This window comes from Numida meleagris, chromosome 1 (assembly GCF_002078875.1).
Source record: "Numida meleagris isolate 19003 breed g44 Domestic line chromosome 1, NumMel1.0, whole genome shotgun sequence".
Lineage (NCBI taxonomy): Eukaryota > Metazoa > Chordata > Aves > Galliformes > Numididae > Numida > Numida meleagris.
Window position 1 is genome coordinate 137,360,322 of NC_034409.1, and position 7,839 is coordinate 137,368,160.

The following is a 7,839-nucleotide window of genomic DNA, read 5'->3' on the forward strand; positions in this document are numbered from 1 at the left end:
CATGGCTATTATTATAATACATAAACAGCACTCTTTAACCAAGGTGTTGTCCAGACTGTGGACTGATAGGAAAATGCATTATTCCAGGGGTTGTATGTGTTCTACTGCAATCTTATTCTTGATTTGAATGGGAATATCACATGAACTTATTAGGGAGCAGATTCAGTCTGCAAGACTTTGAGAAGTCGGCCTTTTGGTGTTTCTTTTAGAATTGCTCCATTCTGATTTTAAGGTCAGAATACCCACAAGTATTTTAGGTATGATCAACATGTTCCCTTTGTCTATTTCATATTTATTGAAATGCTCAACAGCATTTTTCTTCTCTCTGATCAGAAACACCAAGAGCCATTCCTTTCTTTTGGCACAAGTGTATGATTTAACCCAGGAGTCTGTTTGGAGCAGAGATGCTGATAGTTTATCAGGGCGTTTTTTTTCTCCCGGTGGTCTCCTTCCAAGGTGTTGTCCGTTTGCAAGCTATAATGAGAAATAGGTTAAAAGAAAATAAAAGGCATTTCAGTGGAGAAGGGAATTAAAATTCAGCAGCCTAATATCAGCAGTAGTTTATAACACGGCCTTAGAAAAGGCAGCTCTGTGTCTTTTTTTGTGTGTGTGTATGTGCACTTTTATTTCCTTTGATGTCAGCAGGGGAATTTTCTCTGCAAGACCCATTCCCATCTCACTTTTCTGCTTTCAGATCCCTGCTGCTCTGGGTTTTCTCCTTTCATTTTGATATATGTTATATTCTTCAACCTTCCCACTTGAAGGTTGTAGGAAACTCAATATTGCCCTTAAAATAGAGAACACTATTGACATGAAAATTCTTTAAGAGGTGGCCCTGCTTTTCATATATGTTGAAAAGAATTCTTCTGTGGACTGGGAGGGCTTGGCAATGATGGAAGCAAAATCTTCAGAGCAGCATCCTATGCCTAAGAAAATGGTGGGAATGGCAACTTGCCATTGTCAATGTAATGAGAACAGATTTGACTATTTAATAATTGTACAGTAATTTGATATAATTATGGTTTTATGTATACATGTTTATGTCTAATGATGCAACTGAGTTTCAAAATATGTTGTAATGACCTGATACTCAGATCTTTGCTCTCTACAAAACACGGTGAGTTCCCCAGCTTAGTTGGAAGTAATTTCTTTACGTCCTAGGACAGAGGCTAGAAAGCCAGCTAGATGCTTCTGCAGAAGAGGGGAATTTCTTTCAATGTCCCAGTCATAGGCTAACATCTTCCAAGGGAAATTTTATCTGAACTTCCCATAATAATTCTCTCAAGCTATTTGCTGGCTTTGGTGACCCACATTGTGGGCTAGCAAAGCAGTGTGCAGGGGGAGCATGTGGTTATCTCACATGCTCAACTCCAGCAGCAGCCACTGGTGCATTTCTAGCTTTTACAAATAGATGGCACTTTTGACTTGTACTAAAGCAATTCAGCATGTAGGATGTAATACCTGAAAAAACACTTTCTAAGGTTTTCGAAGTCAGGCATATATTTGTTATTACTTATATAGGGGAAAAAACAGTGAGACAGATTGAAATAGTCTGCCATGTATATCTCAGGTGGTGGAAGCTTAATATAAAAATAAAATAGTAGAACGGGCGAATCAAGTATATTTGTAACATATTTTGAGACTCACATGCTGGCTTCTCAGGGCAAGCTGATGGAGATTTATCTTTTAATACTGAGTTGTTTTAAACGTGAGCGAGGCAATTGCCACAAAAGTCTCTTATTTGCTGCTTTTCTGGTCTACACGTGTGCACACAGAGACACGCACACGGGGGAAAAAATCAGCTTGTTGCCTTGCAAGTGTTACTTATCATATTAATTAAAATCTGGTGACACGATAACACTAGCAGCTGTGTGGGAAAGCGAGGGAAATTAACAAACGTTTGATTTGTTGTGTTGCTAATGTGACACTTATTATACAGGTCACAGTAAAACAATACCTCAGCCAAAATATGCTAATACTGGTGGAGAACTGTTGCAGTTGTAAAAACATTGGTGTTTATTATAATGAGGCAAAATAGCGTATTACCTTTAGCAGAGTGAATTGCTGTTTCTCAGGGCGAGAATACAGCGTCTCTGAAGCTTTAATAATAGGATAGATGTAGAGAAAGAATAAAGTGAAATTAGTATACTTATTCATAAAAGCCACTAAAAAGAAAACAACCTCAGGTAAGAAAAGTGCATACAGCTCTTAGAAAGCAAAATACGTAATTTCTAATGGACATGGCTCAAATGGAGGATGCCTGCAGCTTCTTCTTTCAACTTTACAAGGAACTTTGTTGCAAGAACAAAAGAAAATGTTTTACTGAGATACAAGTTATGCTATAAAATACATGTAGCACTGAAAATTAATTACACTTAGAAATGGGTGTATTAACTGCCCTTTTCCCCTGAGGGAGCACTAATGTTTAAGCTTATTTTTAATGGCGGCTTATATACAATCAACCAGTCTGACGTTTTTAAACAAAGATTTTGGGACTTGAAATAACTATTCCTGCATAATTGTTGGATCACATAATTGCTTGCCATTTAATACTTCTTCCCAAACTTATCTTGACTATTGTCTGGATCTGACAGCTTTTATATATATATATATACATATTTTATATTATATATATACAAATAATACATATATTGTTTATATGTATATATGTAAACAAATAAATTTACAGAATTCAAATCTGAATTAGGAAAAATTCATCCCATGGATGAGATAAAAATTAAGAGTATGCATTCAGCATTTTACATGTCTATTTACATCCTCTCAGGAAGAATTTGATTTTTATCTTTTCCAAGGTTCTTTTATTTGCACCAGATTTTCATCCCAAGGAAGGATATTATATATTTTTTTCTTTCTGATGTTTTGATCATTTTACTGAAATGGGGTGTATGAAGTCAACCATTTGTTTGACAGTCTTTGACAGCAGATTATGCAGATTTTGCCTGACAGAACACTAGTCATTTGGAACTGAATTTCGAGTGAACAGTCTAGATCAGAGGTCAGGCTGCAGGCTACAAATGGGGACAGATATTTCACCTTGCCATGTGAGGGGACACGAAGAAGCACACACACCAGGAGTTGGTGAGAACTGAAAGGTTAAAGCAGAGCTGATCCAATTACACAATATTTACACCATAAGATTGTGCTGAAGTCCTTTTGAACCTCCTGCACCTTCAGTTCATGGAGGAAGCAGGATCTGCTTTGCAAGTCTTCCCCAAAGAAATGTAAACGCACTCTAAAAAAACCTGCTCAAATCTAAAATGCTGAACTATACCTGTGGTCACTTGTGTTTCTCGTCATTCAACTTGTTTTCAGTTTCAAATGGGATATCACAGGAAAGCTATGTAGGTGCTGTGCCAGAAAATACTTCCTTATTCCTTCTCTCTTTCCAGAATAAACTAGTAAGAAAAAGCATACAAGAAAGAGAAAATATAGTTATCTAGGGCAAAACTTGGTTACAGGCACTAGGCCTTTTGACTTTTCAGAGGGAAATTTCCAGGTGTAAAAAGCAATTGTTATACATCAATTCAACTACTGGAAAATTAGAAGTAAAGAAAAAACAAATGAACAAATATGAAGAGGAAAAAGTATTTCATATTTTAATGGTAACTGTACCATGGTAGGAATGAAAGAAATTTGCAAATAGCTTAAGATTTCAAAAGAAATTCAAATTTATTTGGGTTTTTTTTGGTGATTAGTAGTACTATTTACATATAGAAAATAAATCTCACCGGAACATTTCAGCTGGCGATTAAAAAAAAAAAAAGAACAAAATTTTAAAGGGTTTTGTTGTTCTTTTCTTTACTTGTGAATTACATGCAAGTGGAAATGATTCTCAGAGGAACATTAGTATAACATTTACATTTATCCTCATCTATTACTCTCATTCATTTATTAATATCTGCCAAAATATAGTAAAAGTCAAAGCAAAAGAGGTGAAAGAAATATCAGGAAGTTAAGTTTTGTTTTTGCTTTTTTTGTGTGTGTGGAATCTTTATAAATTAGATGGATCTTTTATGTACACTTCCACCTTATAGAAGCATCAAAGAATGTCTCTATATGTTCAAAAAGGTTAAGGATACCCAAATTAATAATAAAGATGCCAAGAGTACCATTTAAATCTACTAAGAAACTAAAATCCTAAAACCATTAAGTGAAAAAAAGAGTGAGGAAAAAAGAAAACACTTAAGGCTGATGAAATATCAAGGTTTATTATTCTATTAGACTTTGACAATGAAATGAAATACACAGACCTCTAACAATGTTATTAAAATAAAATTTCAAAGCTTGATTTTTCAATCATGCAGTGAAAGAAAGAAGACGTTTTACAGTCATATCTTGTAGAGTATAGGAAAGTTCTCTGTCAAAGCTGTGTAACATTTTGATTAAGTGCTTGATAGATTATAAATATACGTCAGAGCTAGCACGACACTGTAATAAATGGATTTTCTGAGAATGACTTGTGATCAATTTCAAATTACAGAAGTTTGTAATATACTGTTTCTCCCTACATATGCTCACTTTAATAATGACTTCAATTACATGTGTGTAGTTTTATCTGTATATAGGTACTCAGTGTAGAAATTCAGATGTGCATGGCATGTGCAAACATTTACATTTGTATGCACATACTTAGGTTTGCACATTCACATCTCTCTATATATAGTTTCGAGTAGCTGGTCACATTTTGCATTTGTTTTTCAATAATATCATTTTGCATGTCATTATACTATTAGAACAGTACTGCCATGAATGGGTTTTGGACAGACAGACCAGATGCTGAATTCATAGATGGTTGCATAGGAAGTCAGTGGCAAATGCAACACCACAAAAAAAGGAAGTGAAGTGCTGTTCCTGCTGAATTGCAGTGAGCAACAAAACATTTTCCTTTTTTTTTTTTTTTTTTTTTTTTTTTTCCTGAGCCTTGTTTTCACTGTAACATAACTTTGCGGGATCTCTAGGGGGAAAATATTTTGGTTGGAAATAGGCAATAGCTGTTTTAGTTCTGTGCTCTCAACTTTTGTTACTAGTACTGTTCAATGAAATAATATATAGATATAATTTAACCTCTCTCATGAGTTGTTTGAAAGCAACCAGTCTCTTAAGTACTATTGATCTATGCTCTACCTTGATTTTAATGGGCGCTTTTATTATACTGTCTTTGGAACCTACGCTATTTGTCCCTAAGTACCTTAATCTCAATAATTACAATTATATTCATTATTAAAATATACTTCATGTAGTACCTAAAAATATTTGACCCTTAGCTGGAATTAATTTGTCATTATCTTGTTCTGAACTGGAAAAAAGCCTATAAAAAAAGATAGGAAATGACTAGAGAAAGAGGAGACAATTTCCAAAGGATTTATCTAACATATAAGAGAATGTTTCCCGTAAGTGTTGTAACACACAACACGTTCTAAATGACTACATTAAATAAGGTATTAAGTTTGCAGTCAATTGTTGGTTTATAAGTCATCAGTAGTGAGTTATAATCTGAAATTATTTTATTCTGAATATGGTATGAAACTGCGCAGATTTTTATATATCAAAATCTTTACAGTTCACAGGGAAAGATTCTTTATCAGAGCAAACCTGATAAATTTGGCAAGATGTTAACTTTTTCACTTATATTTGTTTGTTTAGATTACTGTAACTTGCTGTACAGTGTATTTGGAATAAGCATTAGACTAACAATAATGGGAACTTTCCTTTTGAAATGTCACAGATGTGCGATTCCCTTTAATTCTGCAGAAATATGGGAAGTGATGATAGAAAGGGAGGAGTTGTTCAAAATATGCAATTTGGTTTTGGGGGGAAATTTTTAAAAAGACCAATTTCCATATATCAACACTTCTGAGTGAGTTCCTTGAAGCATTTTGATATGATTTACCAAAAACAGGTTTTGCATCAGGAACATTACAGTAGCTAATCTGCATCTGTAAAGAGTGGGAAATGGAATCACATTAGATATAAATGTAGTGCAAAAAGAAATAAAGTTAATGCAACATTATGGTAGAGAATTTAAATGTACAATAGTGAAGACATTCAAAGTTGTGGTTCCCACAGCAACAATAACTCAGTTTTATTTACATTGCAGCATTATATGTGTTTTATTCCTTAAAGTAAAATTGATATAGTTTTTTTCTCAACAGCGTAGGATAACTTTTGCACATTAGGAAATATTTATCTCTGAAATGAAACTGTGGAAGCAGGGTATTTCTATATGGAAATTCTTTTTCACTAGAAGGTGGGAGAAATTTAGCTTGACAGTAGGGTACTCAAATTAATGTGCAATAATTTAATGTTGTTAACTGTTTAGTGGAGATTTGCTAGAACTACTTGAATCTTTAATACTTAAATATTACACTTCTGTTTAAATATTAGATATTTTTATTTATTTTGCATCTAGCCTGCCTGGAAACTTTTAAACTTGCTTTCTGTTGAGCTTTTATGCTGGCAGGAAGATTCATGATGTAACCCTTCAGCAAAATGTGATCTCTATTACAAGCTTCAGAAGCCAACTTAACTGATTTCATCTGTCTGTTTTAAAACTAACAAATGATGAACTCTAATAAGCAAATGGATTGAGAAATAATAAAAAGGTTAGCCATCTGCATTTGTTTGCATTCTTCACCATAATTTAGGGCTCCAAATGATAAAGTAGAAATCTCATTTTCATTTGCCGCCTTCTTTGAGTAAAACTCATTACATAAAAAATTGAATATAATCTGACATATCCATCCATGAGGCTCCTTCTTTTTGGGCCATTAGTCTAATGTGAATTCTGAGCCTTCCGATTCCCCAAACATAGACATCTGTCTCTCAGGTGACAAAGCAACTGTTAACCTCTCTTTGAGTACCAACCTCTACAGTGATACTTGACGCAGTCTTCTTGAAGTTAGTAGGATGCATTCAGAAACCCTAAGCTCTCTACTATACCCATGGCACAAAGTTACTGTGTGGCATTTAGTAATAAGTAAAACTTGTACATTTGTTATATAGAGTATTGAATTATGGGATGTTTGGTTGGTTTTCATTTCCTCTTTTCTCCATCACCCTAGGGATGCTACAGTATTTGTTAGGGCAAGTGGGAATTTCTGTTATGTAAGAGAGGTATCTAATAGGCAGTGCTGTGGATAGAAACAGAGTGAAGATAAGGCATGGGCTGGGTCATTATCCCATCATCAGTCACTGTGAGTCAGGAGATGGAATATTCCAATAACTGTTCCTAACGGGTAGTTCTAACACGGAGGAGCAAAGGTTAACACTCAAACAGTGAGCTTTCTCATGGGATGTGGTCCATTTCATTTGTCTGCACAGACATCTCCTGAAAGCTCATCTAACACCTAAGTGCGTATACTCACCCAAGAAGTTTTTGCTAGAAAAATGCATGTGCTTCTGAACAGCACTGTGTCCACACTGCTTAGGACTGGCTCCCCGTAGACTAGACTGACAGCCCTCTCACTACATAACGGTGGGCTGAGGCTTTGATATGCTGTTCCTCTGGGACCAGGACCTAATTCTCATATTTAGTGAGGTATTTTCAGCTCAAAAGGTCCAAAGTAATATGTGGACTCTGTTGCAGCCTACAGCCATGGTATTTTCACAGCATGAAACAGAGAGTATGTGTTGTATGCTCTGGAGAGTGGGATGATAATATGCAAGTGTGGGTGAATGTGCAAAGCTTATTGGTATTGTGTTGAAAGACTGGTAAGCAGGGCTATTGAACCCAGCACAATCTCATCCTTAGTATATATTTAAAGAGATCCCTAGCACAAATCCTATTCAGATTTTTCTGAGGGATTAATAGTTTAAATA

General features: G+C 35.0%; 1 long non-coding RNA gene across 1 annotated transcript; it reads right to left on the reverse strand.

Annotated features, from left to right (window-relative positions):
* Positions 294-7,157, reverse strand: LOC110392425. The gene is made up of 4 exons (XR_002434377.1): positions 6,886-7,157; positions 3,293-3,416; positions 2,047-2,099; positions 294-474 (listed from the first exon to the last, which is right to left on the reverse strand). It is a non-coding gene; the product is annotated as an uncharacterized LOC110392425 (long non-coding RNA).